The 20,348-nt window shown below is 46.6% G+C and overlaps 1 protein-coding gene across 1 annotated transcript in view; it reads right to left on the bottom strand.

Moving 5' to 3' along the window:
* SPATA5 (spermatogenesis associated 5) overlaps window positions 1-20,348 on the bottom strand; it is a 488,555-nt gene that overhangs the window by 205,794 nt on the left and 262,413 nt on the right.

Below are 20,348 nucleotides of genomic sequence, written 5' to 3'. Positions count from 1 at the left end.
GCATTTATGCCTCTTAGGTGGAACATGGTAACCAGGTTATGCATGGCAGAGGGTGCCAGAGACTGCAATGCTTACCCTTGCTTACCCTCCCCCCACAGCAATGCCGTCATCCTCCTCCCGCCCTGGTGTTGTAGTGGTCTCTGCGGCTACAGGGGCAGGAAAGAATCCCACTCTTTAACTAAGCCGCATATGTACATAAGTACATAAGTACATAAGTAGTGCCATACTGGGAAAGACCAAAGGTCCATCTAGCCCAGCATCCTGTCACCGACAGTGGCCAATCCAGGTCAAGGGCACCTGGCACGCTCCCCAAACGTAAAAACATTCCAGACAAGTTATACCTAAAAATTAGGAATTTTTCCAGTCCATTTAATAGCGGTCTATGGACTTGTCCTTTAGGAATCTATCTAACCCCTTTTTAAACTCCGTCAAGCTAACCGCCCGTACCACGTTCTCCGGCAATGAATTCCAGAGTCTAATTACACGTTGGGTGAAGAAAAATTTTCTCCGATTCGTTTTAAATTTACCACACTGTAGCTTCAACTCATGCCCTCTAGTCCTAGTATTTTTGGATAGCGTGAACAGTCGCTTCACATCCACCCGATCCATTCCACTCATTATTTTATACACTTCTATCATATCTCCCCTCAGCCGTCTCTTCTCCAAGCTGAAAAGCCCTAGCCTTCTCAGCCTCTCTTCATAGGAAAGTCGTCCCATCCCCACTATCATTTTCGTCGCCCTTCGCTGTACCTTTTCCAATTCTACTATATCTTTTTTGAGATACGGAGACCAGTACTGAACACAATACTCCAGGTGCGGTCGCACCATGGAGCGATACAACGGCATTATAACATCCGCACACCTGGACTCCATACCCTTCTTAATAACACCCAACATTCTATTCGCTTTCCTAGCCGCAGCAGCACACTGAGCAGAAGGTTTCAGCGTATCATCGACGACGACACCCAGATCCCTTTCTTGATCCGTAACTCCTAACGCGGAACCTTGCAAGACGTAGCTATAATTCGGGTTCCTCTTACCCACATGCATCACTTTGCACTTGTCAACATTGAACTTCATCTGCCACTTGCACGCCCATTCTCCCAGTCTCGCAAGGTCCTCCTGTAATCGTTCACATTCCTCCTGCGACTTGACGACCCTGAATAATTTTGTGTCATCGGCGAATTTAATTACCTCACTAGTTATTCCCATCTCTAGGTCATTTATAAATACATTAAAAAGCAACGGACCCAGCACAGACCCCTGCGGGACCCCACTAACTACCCTCCTCCACTGAGAATACTGGCCACGCAATCCTACTCTCTGCTTCCTATCTTTCAACCAGTTCTTAATCCATAATAATACCCTACCTCCGATTCCATGACTCTGCAATTTCTTCAGGAGTCTTTCGTGCGGCACTTTGTCAAACGCCTTCTGAAAATCCAGATATACAATATCAACCGGCTCCCCATTGTCCACATGTTTGCTTACCCCCTCAAAAAAATGCATTAGATTGGTGAGGCAAGACTTCCCTTCACTAAATCCGTGCTGACTTTGTCTCATCAGTCCATGTTTTTGTATATGCTCTGCAATTTTATTCTTAATAATAGCCTCCACCATCTTGCCCGGCACCGACGTCAGACTCACCGGTCTATAATTTCCCGGATCTCCTCTGGAACCTTTCTTAAAAATCGGAGTAACATTGGCTACCCTCCAGTCTTCCGGTATTACACTTGATTTTAGGGACAGATTGCATATTTCTAACAGTAGCTCCGCAAGTTCATTTTTTAGTTCTATTAATACTCTGGGATGAATACCATCAGGTCCCGGTGATTTACTACTCTTCAGCTTGCTGAACTGACCCATTACATCCTCCAAGGTTACAGAGAATTTGTTTAGTTTCTCCGACTCCCCCGCTTCAAATATTCTTTCCGGCACCGGTGTCCCCCCCAAATCCTCCTCGGTGAAGATGCATTTACGCACGCCAAAATAGAGTTACCGCCCGACTACCGCGTGGCTCTTGCGGTAATTTCATTTTTGGCGCGCATCCGATACACGCGTCTGAAAAATATTTTGTATTTTTAGGTGCGCGTAACGGACGCGTGCCAAGTGGCATTCGGCGCGCGTAGGCCACTACTGCCCGGTTACCGCGTGAGTCTTTAGGTCAATGGCTGGTGGTAAGGTCTCAGACCCAAAATGGAAGCAAAGGACTCCGTTCCTTTTATCTCGCTGCACCTCACGCTTGGAATAGACTTCCTGAGCCTGTACGTCTAGCCCCGTCTTTAGCTGTTTTCAAGTCCAAACTCAAAACCAGCCAGAAACAGCTCTTGGCCGGCTGAATCCCTTGCGCAGGGCTATCTGCTAATATTCAGCAGCACTTAACCGGTTAGAGCGTTGAATATTATCACAGACCGCTAAGCTGAGCCCGCTGTTTTGTAAGCAGTCTGGGGGCGGAGTTGGCACTTATGCAGTTAATTGCCAATATTAAGCACTTAGGGGCCCTTTTACCACTGCCTTTGACTCCTAACTCACTTGCCCTGTCCTTTATCCTCACCTCTTCATTCCCTTACCCTTAATTGTTCTGTCTGTCTGCCTGTCTTATCTAGATTGTGAGCTCTTTGAGCAGGGACTGTCTTTTTGTATGGTGTACAGCGCTGCGTATGCCTTGTAGCACTATAGAAGTGATAAGTAGTAGTAGTAATTTTCATTTTGCCGCACGTCCATTTTCGGCAGAAATAAAAAAAGGCCTTTTTACAAGGTGCTAAAAAATGGATCGGCGCGCGCCCAAAACTCGCACCTACACTACCAGAAGCCATTTTCAGTGCGCCTTTGTAACAGGACCCCTCAAGGCGCTGTACAGTAAGAATAGATCAAACCTGAGCAATAAGCAATTACAGCAGTAAAAATATTCAAGTAACAATATGAAGTATGGCATGGTATACTACTTGCAATGACAACCTAGAACATTATAATTGGTAGAGAAGGGTAAGGCAAAGTTGTAACATATAGATGAGTATGAAAGTAGGAAGAATTAGAAAGTAAGGTGATTGATTTGAAGAAAGTTGCACATGAGATCAGGGAGATGGTTAAATATTATCTCAGCTAGGGTAGGAGTGGATAAACATGTCCCGCTGCATTATGTGCAGCCTGAGTCAATCCTTGTGTGTGTGAGTGAGACTAACAAGTTAGTTACTTCTTCCATTAAAGGCTTGGTTGAAGAGCCAAGCTTTCACCTGCTTCCTGAAGTAGAGGTAGTCTTGCGTTAAGCGAAGCCTTTCAGAGAGTGCATTCCAGAGTGTGGGGACTACTATGGAGAAGGCTTTCTTGCGGGTATCACATCATGTAATGTCTTTTGGAGACGGTCTGGTTAGTGATAGTCCTTGAGAGAACCTTAGTGTGCTTGGCGGTGTGTGGAGGATCATCCTATTCTTCAGATACTCGGGGCCATTTCCTTTCAGGGCCTTGAAGATCAGACATAGAGTTTTAAATTTAGCCCTGTATTGTACTGGTAGCCAATGAAGTTTTTGCAAAAATGGTGTGATGCGGTTACGTCGCTTGCAACCTTCTATGAGTCTTGCTGCTGCATTCTGAATCAGCTGGAGCTGGTGCAGGCCCTTTGTAGTCAGACTAGTGCATTGCAGTAATCCAGTCTTGATGTGATCATGGCATGCACAACTGGGATAAGATTTGCCTTCTCGATGTAAAGAGAGAGGCAGCGTAGCTGTCGCAAATAGTAGAAGCAGCTCTTGAAGGTTGCTTGGATTTGGGGAATCAGAGTAAGTGTTGAATCTAACTGTATTCCAAGGTTTCTGATCTGTGATTTGAGGGATTTTGATGTCAGGTATGTATCCACTTGTGTTAGGGACCCAGAGAAGCTCGGTTTTACTTGGTTCAGGCAAAGTTTGTTGTGTTTAGCCCATTCTTGAATTGATGCTAGACAAGTGATCAGTTTATTCAAGGCTGTAGGTAAGTCAGGTTCAATGGGTATGAGTAGCTGCACATCATCCGCATAGATGTACATATCTCTGTTTCCTTTGCTTCTGAATTTCAAAGCAACAGGTAATTGAACTTTCATTCCAATCTTCCTGTTGCCTAAGCAGTGGAGTTTGATTTACAACACTGCTTTAGAAAAGGTGAATCAGGGCTGCACAAAGTCAGAGGCCACAGAAAAATCCCTTTGTTTTCCTGGGTCCTATTTAATTTTTGGTTTATCCTTTCCTGAAGGCATTTACTCTTTACCTTCTTCCATCTGGCTCTCATTAAGGCACCATCAGGTCAGGTCACTCTCCCTACACCTGTACATCCTAAGACAGCCAACAATTGTACTGGCTTCTGATGACTTAGTGAATCTAATTTAAGACTCTCAGAGGCCGATGCACAAGGGTCGCTGTTAAATACGGCAGCCGCTGGTGAACTTAGCAAGTTGCAAAGAGTGACTGATGCACAAAGGGGATGGCATGCAAATGAGATGGATGGACATTTAACAGCCGCCCCTGGAAGCACCTAGCTCATGTGCACAACAGGATTTGTTTCCTGGACACAGCGGGGGGGGGGGGGAGCCTGCATAGCCAGCTTGGAATGTGGCAGGGGCTCGGGGGGGGGGGGGGGGGGGGGGGGGGGGGGGTGCGTGAGGCTGAAGCTGAACAAAGGCCAGCAGAATGCCGGAAGGAGGGGAGGGCTCCCTGCACCAGGCCAGGGGGTGATTGAGGAAGACGCTGTAAACTGGACAGGGGGTCAGCCCCGGAGTTGCCAGAATGGATGAAGAGCAGGGCTGCCGGGGGGGGGGGGGGGGGCAATATTCCCCAGCCTTGGCACTGGTGCTGTGTCAGCTCGGCGTATCGGAATTCAGCAAGGCTTCTCGGCCGTCAGGGGTGGCGCTGGCAGCCAAGCCGTGCAGGCAGAAGAAAGAAGGCTGCAATGCATTCATTGTTTTCCTGGGTTATTGTGTTAATACATCGGGTTATCTTCTCTGTTGCAGTGCCACAGCAGGTCCTCATCCTTCTTCCTCCTACCTCGCTTGCCCCGCCTCCTCGTGACTCTATCACTTCCTGTTTCCACACTGTGGGATGCGGCAGGAACAATCTGTGGGCTGTGGCAGAAGAGACTCAGGGTAAACACATTAATGCGATAACCCGGAACCGACCAGAACACAGCGTGAATGGCAGTGCAGCAGGAGATACATAACCGGTCCGGTCCGAAGGGGAGTACTAGTCTGCAGATGCTGAGGTACGGTCATCATGTTAAAGGTTGATAATTTACAAGTGGTGGCCCAAGTGGGGGGGGGGGGGGGGGGCTGCAGTGGCCCTTTCCCTGTCCCGGATCTGTATCTCAGAAGCCTTGATGAAGAGGGCTCCTCTCTGAAAGCTCCTGACTTGCTGTAAAATCTAGCATGTTAAAGGTAGGCGCTCCTTTCTGTGCATTGCACGGAATGCTCATTATAATACTAATGAGCTCGTTGTAATACATTCGCATGGGATTATTGGTAGCTGCTACAGAATGTGGTTAAAACCATGCAAAATTCCTTTGTGCAATAGCTGTTTGCTTTAGACTGGCTCCAAAAGGTCTAAAGCAAACATTGCAATCACGGTAAGCTTTGTGCATCGGCCCCTCAGTTTGCTTTAAAAGCCTGTATATCACTGCAGTATCCCTTAGTAGCTTAGGGGTCTTTTAATAAAACTTAGTGTTTGCGAACGAAATCAGAACACAGTAAATACTAGGAAGCTCACAGATATGAAGTGGGCTTCTCAGCATTTAGCACACACTAAGTTTTAGTAAAAGGGCCCTGGGATGGGGAAAGAGGTTTCCCCGAGTTGCTGTTTTTTAAGCTTGAGGTGACCTCTTTCCCAGTGACGACACCTACACCCTGTCACAGGCCCCTTAGCGGGAAATTGGTTTCTTATGTTCAATAAGGGCCACTTCGATCATCCCGGCAAGGCTATATGCCGTCACTAGCTGGGGTCAAATGAGAGAATACTGAACAGCGAGTATTTGTGGAATTCACCTCCCACTGAAATCCAGCCGGAAAAGGATTATCTGTTTTTGAAAAAAGACATGCTTGTTTAACAAGGAATTTGGAAATACCATTGAAATGTGTAATCAGAAGTTTAGGAGGCAAGGAATGAGATTTTTTTAAAATATTGTTTGATAGATGGAATTATTTATTTATTACTAGGATTTATTTGTCGCCTTTTTGAAGGAATTCACTCAAGGCAGTGTACAGTAAAAATAAGTCAAACATGAGCAATGGGCAATTACAGCAGGAAAAATATTTAACTAACAATACAAAGTATGGCATAGCATACTATTCACAATGTCAACACAAAACGCAATAAAACGTTTTAATTGACAGTGAAGGGTATAAGCAAAGATGGAACATACAGATAGGTTAGAAAGCAAGGTGACTAATTTAAAGAAAGCTGGACACGAGGTGAGAGAGATGATTAAAGACAGTATTTTAGTGTTTTGACTTCTGTATTGTAACTTTAGAATGATCTAATCTCTTTGGCTGAATTCAGAGAAATGTGTAATAAAGTGAAAGAAAGAAATATGTGCATGGAAATGATTAGAATACCGGGCAAACATGCTTATAGCTGCATCCATGTTTTCCCTCATGATGCCTCTGCACAACACTATCCTCCCTTCTGAAACAACGCCCAGCCCCATGGAAAGGCGGCCAGGGCCACCTGTCAACTGGTGCAAAGGAGCATGCCAGCCTGCAGGGCAGATGTTTACAGCTAGTGTGGCTGTTTCTTTCAGGGAAGGAAATAACATAGGCAGCCGAGAGACCTCCTATTAAAATTTTACAGCAGTACACTAAATACAATCATGACAAGACACAAGGTATTTAATATGGCATAACACGGCCGCAGCTTTATTTAGGTCCAGAATTTTTAACATGGGTATACCCAAGCCGCTCCAGCCTCTGGCTCAATGTCCACCCCAGTCCGCCGTCATAGCAGGACTGGCCAATCGTAACCTGAGCTCCCCGCCGTCCAGCAAGGGAGCTCCACCGAAATCGCAGCTGCCACAGCTGCCTATCTTACACCATCAGGCTTGGGTACCCCGCCACTAGGCTGGGGTAGCATAGCTTGCCCCGGACCTCCCACTCTAATAGCTGTGGCCTGTTGTGCCGAAAAGATCTCCTCTAACACATTCTGTAGATCATTGTTGAATAGGTCATTTCCTATGTCGGATAGGTGCGTACCATCTTTCCAGAATAATCCTTCGCACAGTTCATTGGCCCACGTGTGTGTGATCTGCCACCCGCCCCTAACCATCACCCCTGCCGCAATCTGCCTGTTCACTTTCTTTCTGGGCCTGCCCCATATCTTCCGGTATCTATGCCGCCATCTTGGGAGTATGTCCGACCAGACAATGTGAGAATTGGGAAAGAGTTGAGAAATTAGTGACAGGTTTCGTTCCGCAATGCGAACTATGTCGATGCATGGGAGTGTTCCGATGTTGTTTCCTCCCAGATGAATTATGACGGCTACGGGGGTGGCCAAGATGTCAGCTTTGCGGCGTAGTAATGGGACCAGCTGGGGCCATTTCATGCCTGGCACGCCTGACCAATGAATTCTCACACCTCTTGTTGCCATGCCTAAATGTGCGCCACCCGGTCTTGTCTCGGCTCTGCGTGCAGCCCACTTAATGAACGAGTGCCTGACGATCCATACAGTTGGAGACCCTGCAATATAGAATGATGTGTATGTTACATAGTGCCCATCGGGCCCAGATTACCGAGTGACTTATCCCTTATGTATCCCTTGTACGCGTTAGACCTCCATCTACCTAATTTTTGAATGGATGGTGGTGGGAATCCTAAAGCAGCCGCACATGTGGCGGCTCCTATCCTAAAGGAATGTGTTCCAAAGCTCTATGGGTCGCGTCCTGCCCTCAGCAAGCATTTGCGCAATACCGCAGAGAATTGGAATAGGGTTAGCGGGGATCTGTCCAGGTGTACTAGCAGGGCTTCGCAACCTGAGGGCCTCATTGCTAGGTATTTTCTGACATTGTCTACGGGACACGTCTGTAATGCATTTACCTGGGTTAAGGTGACAGACTGCCCCCTGCCGAGTTGGTCCGTCTTCGATTTATGGATTACAATCCGTAGTGTATTGACTGACAACTGGACCCCATCTAGTTGAAGGCCCACTCTTGCAGCGTGTTTCTTGGATGGAGCTACCAATTCGCTTACCCTCAAAGCCCCAAAGAAGGCCAATGTAAATGCTGCTCGGAAAAGCCAGATTTCCAGCAACAAGTCGTGCGTGATTGGTAGTCTTCCATCTGGTCTAGCGCTGCGTTCGCGCCGCCAACCTTCTAGTAATTTTTTGGCTAGAAACCTGTTTCTTGGGTCGCCCCATCCCGCAATGTTTGTGTAAAATGAGAATGCAATCTGGATACAGAGCTGAGGTACCCTCCCTCCTGTTTTGCGTGTATTATGTAGTCCGCGATCGCGTTGTCTGGCACTGGAGTCCAATACGAAAGGGGTTGTTCGGGCTCCACCCCGGGGCTTTTAAACCCCGCTTCCTCTCCTCCCTCTCCCAGCGGGTTGCCCATCTGCGGCGGGACTGAGCCCGCCTCGCGTCCGCCTAGGCACCCCGCTGGCCCGAACACGCATGCCCCCTCGGTGCACGGCGCCATGTTATCTCCGGCTCCGTGCACCTAAGGGGCACTGCGCCTCTCTTTAAGACCAGTGCAATCTTGCTCAGAAGCCAACTAGGGGCCAGCAATGAAGAGCCTGAGGTACTGCACAGTGGCAGACTGATTCATTTAACTTTCATATGCTCAGATTCTGTCAGTTTTGGACCTGTTATACTACTACTACTTATAATTTCTAAAGCGCTACTAGACATACGCAGAGCTGTACACTTGAACATGAAGAGACAGTCCCTGCTTGACAGAGCTTACAATCTAATTAAAACAGATAAACAGGCCAAATAAGAGATAAGGACAAAGAGTAGCAAGATTCCATGCAGAATCCTAAAGAGTAGCAAGATTCCGGAATCCCAAAGACTACTACTACTTATCATTTCTATAGCACTACTAGACGTATGCAGCGCTGTACACTTGAACATGAAGAGACAGTCCCTGCTCGACAGAGCTTACAATCTAATCAAGACAAACAGGACAAATAAGGGATAAGGACAAAGAGTGGCAAGATTCCGGAATCCCAAACACTAACAAGGTTCCAGAATCCCAAAGACTCCTATTACTACTTATCATTTCTAAAGCACTACTAGACGTACGCAGCACTGTACACTTGAACATGAAAAGACAGTCCCTGCTCGACAGAGCTTACAATCTAATTAGGACAGATAAACAGGCCAAATAAGAGATAAGGACAAAGAGTAGCAAGATTCCATGCGGAATCCCAAAGAGTAGCAAGATTCCATGCGGAATCCCAAAGAGTAGCAAGATTCCATGCGGAATCCCAAAGAGTAGCAAGATTCCGGAATCCCAAAGACTACTACTACTACTTATCATTTCTAAAGCACTACTAGACGTACGCAGAGCTGTACACTTGAACATGAAGAGACAGTCCCTGCTCGACAGAACTTACAATCTAATTAGGACAAACAGGACAAATAAGAGATAAGGGAATATTAAAGTGAGGATGATAAAATCAGGGCTCTGAACAAGTGAATAAGGGTTATAACGGGGTTTATAACTATACAATTATCTTCTGGAGGGCTCAGTATTCCAAACTAGTAGTAAATCAGTGCTACGTAGATATCACTATTCAAATCCAGGCTTGGGGTGGTAAACAGAATCTTCTGTCTCCTTTGCCTCCTGACATCAATGACCCCGGACGTTCTTCTGAGGGGCTGCAAAATCAAGCACGCACCTCTAGCTTTCTAACAACTGGTCACAAGGACCAAGAACAGGGAAAGGGGGGGGGGGGGATATAGTATGCAGACCTTGGAAAAGGTGCAGCGAAGGGTGACGAAAATGATAGCGGGCATGGGACGACTTCCCTATGAAGAAAGACTAAGGAGGCTAGGGCTTTTCAGCTTGGGAGAAGAGATGGCTGAGGGGAGACATGATAGAGGTATATAAAATAATGAGTGGAGTGGAACAGGTGGATGTGAAGCGTCTGTTCACGCTTTCCAAAAATACTAGGACTAGGGGGCATGCGATGAAACTACAGTGTAGTAAATTTAAAACAAATCGGAGAAAATATTTCTTCATCCAACGCGTAATTAAACTCTGGAATTTGTTGCCAGAGAATGTGGTCAAGGCGGTTAGCTTGGCAGAGTTTAAAAAGGGGTTAGACGGTTTCCTAAAGGCCAAGTCCATAAACCGCTACTAAACGGACTTGGAAAACTCCAAAATTCCAGGAATAACATGTATAGAATGTTTGTACGTTTGGGAAGCTCACCAGGTGCCCTTGGCCTGGATTGGCCGCTGTCGTGGACAGGGCTCGATGGACCCTTGGTCTTTTCCCAGTGTGGCATTACTTATGTACTTATGACAGGAAGAGGCAACATAGTTCAAGAGACAGGAGATCTACTAGCAGCCTTTTTACCCCAATAACCACATCTGAACATTTAATCTAGAACCTGAAAGGAAGACGAGGTGTGCCTGCAGCAGAAATGGCAGCACAAGCATCCACTATCCTGCTACAGCTCACCACTAGAACAGTGCTTATAAATGAGTGTGCACAATCTGTCTAGGTAGATCTATGGGAAACTATTCTCTCTCCCGCCTGACATCACCCAGCTGAGGAGGAAGGGGCAGTGCAACATTTCAGCCAACTGGCCATCCAAACCAATTGAACATACTCAATATAACATAAAAAGAACACCATCTGAACCCCAAACAAATCCCCGGGGTCAGTAGAATGGAATCTTGCTGCTCTTTGGGGTTCTGGAATCTTGTTGCTCTTTGGGATTCAGGAATCTTGCTGTCCTATGGGGTTCCGGAGTCTTGCTGCTCTTTGGGATTCCAGAATCTTGCTGTCCTTTGGGGTTTCGGAATCTTGCTGTCCTTTGGGATTCCAGAATCTTGCTGTCCTTTGGGGTTCCGGAATCTTGCTGTCCTTTGGGGTTCCGGAATCTTGCTACTCTTTGGAACTCTGCTTCCAGCACACTTGCACAAATATTCTGCCATCTGCAGCTTCCAGTCTGCTGGGCAGGAATATCTAACAGCTAAACTGATGTGCAAATGTTTTGATTAGGGATTTAAGTAATTGATATTATGTTAAGTGTTCAACTCTATTCCCCCAGGACCAGAACTGTTTTCCCCTTAATCTGGGTTTCCTGGCCAACACATTTAAAATAATTAAATAAGTACATGGCAGGGCTGAGCTCTAAAGTCTGACAGCAGCCTGTGGCTGAATATTAATTACCTCTGCAATTTCCGGACAGTTTCAGAAACAAATATTCTCACAAAAATATATTAATGTGATTCTGTTTTACATCCTGCCACTCTCCGCTATATAAGGAAGGGAGGGAGCCCTCACCGAGGAGGACATGAGCCTGACCTGTATAATAGGGAAAGGGGGGTGAGACTTGATATATATTACAAACAGGTACTTATTTTGTACCTGAGGCAATGGAGGGTTAAGTGACTTGCCCAGAGTCACAAGTTGCTACAGTGGGAATATAACCCAGTTCACCAGGTTCAAAGCCCGCTGCACTAACCACTAGGCTACTCCTCTACTAATAAGGACAGAAATCAAGTTCTGATTGCATCATATAAGGGTTAGGGACAGAAAGTCCCATCTGTAACAAATATAGGACTACACCCTCCTGTACAACAGGGAAAGGGACTGAGTACCTCCTGTATAATAAGGACAGGAACTAGATATTAAGCCCCATCTATAATAAAGGTGGGACCAAGCCCTCCTATATAACAGAGACAAGGAGAAACTTCCTCCTGTATATTAAGGACAGGGACATTGTTCCTCCTGTACAATAAGGACAGGAACAAAGCTCTTATTATATCCTAAGGTTGAGGGATAGAAAGCCCCATCTATAACAAAGGCAGGACCAAGCCTCTCCTGTAAAACAGGGACAGGGACTGAGTTCCTTCCTGTACAATAAGGACAGGAACAAAGCTGGGATTGCATCCTAAAGCCCCATCTATAAGAAAGGTGGGACCAAGCCCCTGCTGTATCATAAAGGCAATTAGCAAGCCTCTCCTGTAAAACAGGGACAGGGACTGAGTTCCTTCCTGTACAATAAGGACAGGAACAAAGCTCAGATTGCATCCTAAAGCCCCATCTATAAGAAAGGTGGGACCAAGCCCCTGCTGTATCATAAAGGCAATTAGGAAGCCTCTCCTGTAAAACAGGGACAGGGACTGAGTTCCTTCCTGTACAATAAGGACAGGAACAAAGCTCAGATTGCATCCTAAAGCCCCATCTATAAGAAAGGTGGGACCAAGCCCCTGCTGTATCATAAAGGCAATTAGGAAGCCTCTCCTGTAAAACAGGGACAGGGACTGAGTTCCTTCCTGTACAATAAGGACAGGAACAAAGCTCAGATTGCATCCTAAAGCCCCATCTATAAGAAAGGTGGGACCAAGCCCCTGCTGTATCATAAAGGCAATTAGGAAGCCTCTCCTGTAAAACAGGGACAGGGACTGAGTTCCTTCCTGTACAATAAGGACAGGAACAAAGCTCGGATTGCATCCTAAAGCCCCATCTATAAGAAAGGTGGGACCAAGCCCCTGCTGTATCATAAAGGCAATTAGGAAGCCTCTCCTGTAAAACAGGGACAGGGACTGAGTTCCTTCCTGTACAATAAGGACAGGAACAAAGCTCAGATTGCATCCTAAAGCCCCATCTATAAGAAAGGTGGGACCAAGCCCCTGCTGTATCATAAAGGCAATTAGGAAGCCTCTCCTGTAAAACAGGGACAGGGACTGAGTTCCTTCCTGTACAATAAGGACAGGAACAAAGCTCAGATTGCATCCTAAAGCCCCATCTATAAGAAAGGTGGGACCAAGCCCCTGCTGTATCATAAAGGCAATTAGGAAGCCTCTCCTGTAAAACAGGGACAGGGACTGAGTTCCTTCCTGTACAATAAGGACAGGAACAAAGCTCAGATTGCATCCTAAAGCCCCATCTATAAGAAAGGTGGGACCAAGCCCCTGCTGTATCATAAAGGCAATTAGGAAGCCTCTCCTGTAAAACAGGGACAGGGACTGAGTTCCTTCCTGTACAATAAGGACAGGAACAAAGCTGGGATTGCATCCTAAAGCCCCATCTATAAGAAAGGTGGGACCAAGCCCCTGCTGTATCATAAAGGCAATTAGGAAGCCTCTCCTGTAAAACAGGGACTGAGTTCCTTCCTGTACAATAAGGACAGGAACAAAGCTCAGATTGCATCCTAAAGCCCCATCTATAAGAAAGGTGGGACCAAGCCCCTGCTGTATCATAAAGGCAATTAGGAAGCCTCTCCTGTAAAACAGGGACAGGGACTGAGTTCCTTCCTGTACAATAAGGACAGGAACAAAGCTCAGATTGCATCCTAAAGCCCCATCTATAAGAAAGGTGGGACCAAGCCCCTGCTGTATCATAAAGGCAATTAGGAAGCCTCTCCTGTAAAACAGGGACAGGGACTGAGTTCCTTCCTGTACAATAAGGACAGGAACAAAGCTCAGATTGCATCCTAAAGCCCCATCTATAAGAAAGGTGGGACCAAGCCCCTGCTGTATCATAAAGGCAATTAGGAAGCCTCTCCTGTAAAACAGGGACAGGGACTGAGTTCCTTCCTGTACAATAAGGACAGGAACAAAGCTCAGATTGCATCCTAAAGCCCCATCTATAAGAAAGGTGGGACCAAGCCCCTGCTGTATCATAAAGGCAATTAGGAAGCCTCTCCTGTAAAACAGGGACAGGGACTGAGTTCCTTCCTGTACAATAAGGACAGGAACAAAGCTCAGATTGCATCCTAAAGCCCCATCTATAAGAAAGGTGGGACCAAGCCCCTGCTGTATCATAAAGGCAATTAGGAAGCCTCTCCTGTAAAACAGGGACAGGGACTGAGTTCCTTCCTGTACAATAAGGACAGGAACAAAGCTCGGATTGCATCCTAAAGCCCCATCTATAAGAAAGGTGGGACCAAGCCCCTGCTGTATCATAAAGGCAATTAGGAAGCCTCTCCTGTAAAACAGGGACAGGGACTGAGTTCCTTCCTGTACAATAAGGACGGGAACAAAGCTCTTACTGTATCCTATGGGCAAGGTATAGAAATCCCCATCTATAATAAAGGTGGGACCAAGCCCTCCTATATAACAGAGACAAGGAGAAACTTCCTCCTGTAAAACAGGGACAGGGACTGAGTTCCTTCCTGTACAATAAGGACAGGAACAAAGCTCGGATTGCATCCTAAAGCCCCATCTATAATAAAGGTGAGACCAAGCCCTCCATGACAGGGACAGGGATCAACTCCTCTTGTATAACAAGGCCAGGGACTAAACTCAGATTCTGAGCCCCATCGACTTCCTGCTGACTCTAAACCTTGTCCTTTTGGTTTGCAGCTTTAAGGTGGGGGGGAAGGAAAAGTAATGTATTAAAAGTTTCCTTTTTATAGTAATGCTGTTTGCTTGTCACTGGTCCATGAAATGGCAGAGTCAGAGGAGACAGACTTTTAACCTCTGAAGCCCATTGTGAACACTTCCTCCCCACAAACCCATGTGGTGCCAGAGAAGCTGAGATTGTTGTGCCCTGGGCTAAAGTGGAGGGAGAGGTTTGAGCGCTGGGCTGGGCCAGGGAGGCTTCTGCCTGTTTACAATTACTGCGTTCCTGCTTTTAATGACTCTCACTGAATGACCACCAAGTGTAGGTTTTGTTCTGTCAGGAACAAGGCAGCTATTAGTGGGGCACTGGGAAACGGATGGAGGAAAGCAGGCCAACAAGCCTCTGCCAAACCCCAGGGCCTTAGGGCTGCAATATCCCTTGGGTAATCTGCTTCTCTGGCACCGAGCTTTCCCTGCACAGTTTATTAAGTCAGGGTATTTTTTTCTGTTTTAAATTACAGTTCTTCCTTCCTTTCTTTGCTCTTATGTAACAGTGAAAGAGATGAAGTCAGGAGCCTGACATGACCCTGCACCTGGCTGCAGAAGCACAGACTGAATCAATTCTCCCTGCTCATGTCATTCGCAGCCCCTTCCTCTAGAACCTCCAACTGCATGGAAGCAATGGAGGGGGCAACAGGACACGGAGGAAGCCAAAAAGCTAATCTGGCAATGTAGCCACCAGGAGTGGCAACCTTGGGAGTAAGAGAAAAGAGGCTGGGCTGATGCAAGAGTATTGAATGACCTAGGCAAACCTTCAGCTTTACAAGCCCCATTCACAAGATTTAGATAATTAAACTCTACAGTCATGATCATCCTACAACCATAGTAGGAACCAGCTCAGTGGGGCGGGGCGGGGGGCAGTGGGAGCTGAGCACTCCCAGTATCCAGCAAGCTCCTTCAGCGTGTCCAGGAAGGAGTCATTTGCATTCTGTTTGGCGCCCCCTAGCCAGTATTGGGTTAATAAATAGTTAAGGGAGCTGGAGGCAGAGGAAATGACAGAGGTAAAAGGTGAAGAACCCTGTGAGGAAAGAATGAAGACTGATAGGAAGATGGTAACATAGTAACTGAGGGCAGATAACGACCTTAACGGCCCATCTAGTCTGCCCAAAAAGATAAACTCATTTTACATGGTATGTGATACTTTATACCTGAGTTTGATTTGTCCTTGCCATTCTCAGGTCACAGACCGTAGAAGTCTTCCCAGCACTGTTATTGTACTAAAAGTTCTGAAGATTCTGGAATCCTAAAGAGTTACAAGATTCCGGAATCCCAATTACTAGCAACATTCCATGTAGAACCCCAAAGAGTAACACAGTAAATGACGGCAGATAAAGACCTGAATGGTCCATCTAGTCTGCCCAACAAGATAAACTCATTTTACATGGTATGTGATACTTTATATCCGAGTTTGATTTGTCCCTGCCTTTCTCAGGGCACAGACCGTAGAAGTCTGCCCAGCACTGTTCTTGTACTAAGTTCTGGAACCAACATCAAAGCCCCTTAAAATTTACACTCCAGCCCATCCCTCTCTATTCAGTCACGATCAGGGCATAGACCGTAGAAGTCTGCCCAGCACTGATTTTGCTTTCCAATTACCGGCGTCGCCACCCAAACTCCGCTAAGATTCTGTGGATCCATTCCTTCTAAACAGGATTCCTTTGTGTTTATCCCACACATTTTTGAATTCTGTTACCGTTTTCATCTCCACCACCTCCCACGGGAGGGCATTCCATGCATCCACCACCCTTTCCGTGAAAAAATACTTCCTGACATTTCTCCTGAGCCTGCCTCCCTTCAATCTCAATTCACGCCCTCTACTTCCATTTCCTTTTCCCTTCCTCCAAGGTTTACATACTACTACTACTTGACATTTCTAAAGCGCTACTAGGGTTACGCAGCGCTGTACAGTTTAACATAGAAGGACAGTCCCTGCTCAAGGAGCTTACAATCCAAAGGACAAATGTACAGTATATATGTTCAGGTTGGCAAATCTCTCCTGGTACGGTTTGCAATGCAAATCCCATACCATTTTTGTAGCTTTTCTTTGCACCGCTTCCAGTCTATTTACATGGAAAGGAGTTTATAGAGAGGCTGCCAGACTAACATTCAGGATGTAAGCAGGCTCATTCTGTTACTGTACCCCCTCCCGGAAAAAACGAACATAATCTATGCTCTTCCACCCAAACCTTATCTGTGACCCCTTAAATCAAGAACCACAGATCTGTAGAGTAACATATGGGACCCCAAAGGGCACCTTTCATCCAGACTGCAGGGCTTGAACTCACAGGCCTGAGGCCTCTGGTACCATTAGGGATGTACAGGAAATGAGACTGTACAAAGGCCAGCACCAGAGCACATTACAAGTACAGGGTTATTCTTTACCATTTCATTTTATGCTTCAGTTAGCACCATGAGAAATGGTAATAATTACAGTAAACTACAACATTCTCAAGAGACCTGAAGCCTGGATGTGGGACAGAAGGGCAATTACTTCTTGAATGCCACTTAGGAAGTTAACTGGCAGAAATAATGCACCGTGAAACAGCAGGAAGGCTAAAGGCAGGGCTGAAACCATCTGCTGCACTGATCCCAGACCCAGGAGCAGCCTGTGGCCACTGGGGAGAGAAATCAACTGCCATGCTGGAGTTAAAACAAGCCCAGTCTCCCAGAAACCCCATCACACCTGAAGGGGACAAAGGGATTTGACTTTAGCTGGCACCTTTCTCAATATTCAGTGCGTTTTTTTCTAGCGAAAAAGGTGCCGGTACTCAAATGCTAGGCCACCCTTCAGGGGTGGGGTGATCACTGAGGGGACCCACCCCACAATAGCCAGGCCCCCTGAAACCAGTCACAGAATCGGCGTGTAGAGCCTGAGCTCTTTCATTAAAACTTGCGGACCATGGGTCAGTTTTTAGCAGACAATGGACTAGGTGCCGGTACTAAGTACCCCCAAGTACCCCCTCAAAAAAAGCCCTGGTTATATTCAGGTACAATCCCCGAAGGGGCTGAAGCACAAAGCTTGCATTCGACCCCTGCACTCACGGTTCAGCGCATGGTTTCTAACCCAAGTGCACGATTTTTTCTTTCTCAATTCGGTGAACTGACGGCATGTAAATTACTATCACGTTAAAAAGTACAAGCTATCAGGAAAAAACAGCACACAGATCCCCCCCCAATTCTATAAAAGTTGCTAAAAATTGCACATGCAAATTTGGGTACCTGCCCAATTTGCAAATGCATTTTAATTGAATGAGTTAATTAGCACCAATAATTGGCCTTTCAACAAGCAACTATTGGCATTAATTAGATTTAACTGAAATGTATACATGAGTCAAAAAAGGGGGGGGTGTGGAAATGGAAGGGTGGATGGCGGATCGGGAGCGTTCCTTTAAGTTACAAGCGTAGTTAGAGAATAAGGGTATCTCCACCTACATTTACGCACATTTTAGTTGGCGCTATTCTATAAACCGTGCCCAACTTGCAGAATAATACGACCTAACAATCTTCCGAAAACTACTGAAAACTGACCTATTCAAGAAGGCATATCATAACGATCCATCATAAATACTAGACAACTAGCCTTTACATGAACTAGACAAAACTGAACTTCATTACACTTGAATGATAACCGTTGATGCTACTAATGAATGTGACGCAATACGCACCACCACTTTAATTCTCATGTCGGAAATGAACTTTCTATAGTTGATTATCTAACTTATGTTATATTTTACTCTATCACTCAGGATCTTCTATGCAATACCACTTTGTACTCTACCTTACCATGTATGCACCTTAACGCAATACCATTTGTAATTTTCTATCCGGAAATGGCGATCGCCATTACGGCACAGTGTAAGCCACATTGAGCCTGCAAATTGGTGGGAAAATGTGGGATACAAATGCTATAAATAATAATATTGCTCGTTTTCGGTGCCAGAGTGGTGATTCTGTACGGCCATTTGCTGCTGAAAGCAATAATTTAATTTGAACATTTATATTCTGCTAAATCCACAGCTTTCTAGGCATAGGGTTACCATATTTTGTCCCCCCAAAAGGAGGACACATGCCCCGCCCCCAACACACACCCCACCCCGCCCCCCTTTCACACCCCACCCTGCCCCCTTTCACGTCCTCGCTTCACCCCCTGTCACATTTTCCCCTCCCCTCTGTCACACACCCCATCACCTCCCCTCCCCGTCACCCCCCTCCCCTTACCTTACTACTGCCCTGGTGGTCTAGTGACCTCTTCCGCCTTCGGGGCAGGAAAGAGCCCCCTCTTTCCTGCTCAGAGCGCTGCCTTGCTCGCATCCTTCCTGTTGCTGATCTCGGCGCTGATGAGGTCACTTCAACTCTCGGCGGCCATTTTGAATCGGCGCCGAGATCAGGAACAGGAAGGATGCGAGCAAGGCAGCGCTCTGAGCAGGAAAGAGGGGGCTCTTTCCTGCCCCGAAGGCGGAAGAGGTCACTAGACCACCAGGGCAGTAGTAATCTGCCTGTTTGTCCAGAAATCCGGACAAACAGGCAGATTGGCAAAACCCGCCCGGTTGCCCGGACATGTCCTCAAAAAGAGGCCACGTCCGGGTAAATCCGGACATATGGTAACCCTATCTAGGCAGATCATAGTAAAAATATCAGAGTACAAACCCAGTTGACAGAAATAAAATTCTAATACAAAACTGAGGGTCATTTTACTAAGGTGTGCCAAAAAGTGGCCGGCGCCGGTGTGGATGTGTGTATTGGACGCACACAGGTCCATTTTTCAGCACACCTGCAAAAAAAGGCCTTTTGGGGGGGGGGGGGCGAAAATGGACATGTACCAAAATTTTAATTGGTGCGCGTGAAACCTTATCGCCACCCGTAGACCTTGCGATAAAGTCTCATGCGGACAATAATGGTCTACGTGTGTACAATGTCGATTACTCCCCAGTTAGCGTCGTGCGCTGTAAAATTTCTGGCGCGCTTAGTGGACACGCACAGTAGTTCAAAATTGACGCATGTAGGACAAGGGTAGGCGCCTATGAAGCTTAGTAAAAGGGCCCCTGAGAGAAATTGCAAAAATAACAAGTGTAAATGCAAATTGAATCCAGTTGAAACAAAAACAAAGAAAGATCTTAAAACATTATTCTAAAATAACATGTAAAAACATATCTCAGACTCAGGAAAGATGTCAGGAAGTATTTTTTCACGGAGAGGGTGGTGGACGCTTGGAATGCCCTCCCGCGGGAGGTGGTGGAGATGAAAACGGTAACAGAGTTCAAACATGCGTGGGATATGCATAGAGGAATCCTATGCAGAAGGAATGGATCCTCAGAAGCTTAGCTGAAATTGGGTGGCGGAGCAGGTGGGGGGAAGAGGGGGTGGTGGTTGGGAGGCGAGGATAGGGGAGGGCAGACTTATACGGTCTGTACCAGAGCCGGTGATGGGAGGCGGGACTGGTGGTTGGTAGGCGGGAAATACTGCTGGGCAGACTTATATGGTCTGTGCCCTGAAAAGGACAGGTACAAATTCAAGGTAAGGTATACACATATGAGTTTGTCTTGGGCAGACTGGATGGACCATGCAGGTCTTTTTCTGCCGTCATCTACTATGTTACTATGTTCCTGTCGGTAATGAACGGTGAAGGGAGACATTTTTTTTGTTTATAGCCCACTGACTCCCTCTGGGTCACCTTCACCCCTCCCTCCACCAAAGATCCCTGGTACTCTAGTGGATCCCCCCACTCCCCAGAAACGACTTCCCCCTGCCCCAATCCCCCAGGAGAGACCCAATGCCCATCTGTCCTAGCTTTCTGCTTGGTCCCCTAAGTTTGTACTGAG

This window comes from Microcaecilia unicolor, chromosome 2 (assembly GCF_901765095.1).
Source record: "Microcaecilia unicolor chromosome 2, aMicUni1.1, whole genome shotgun sequence".
NCBI classification, from domain to species: domain Eukaryota; kingdom Metazoa; phylum Chordata; class Amphibia; order Gymnophiona; family Siphonopidae; genus Microcaecilia; species Microcaecilia unicolor.
Note: the sequence above shows the minus strand (reverse complement) of the source record. Positions and strands in the feature narration are given on the sequence as shown.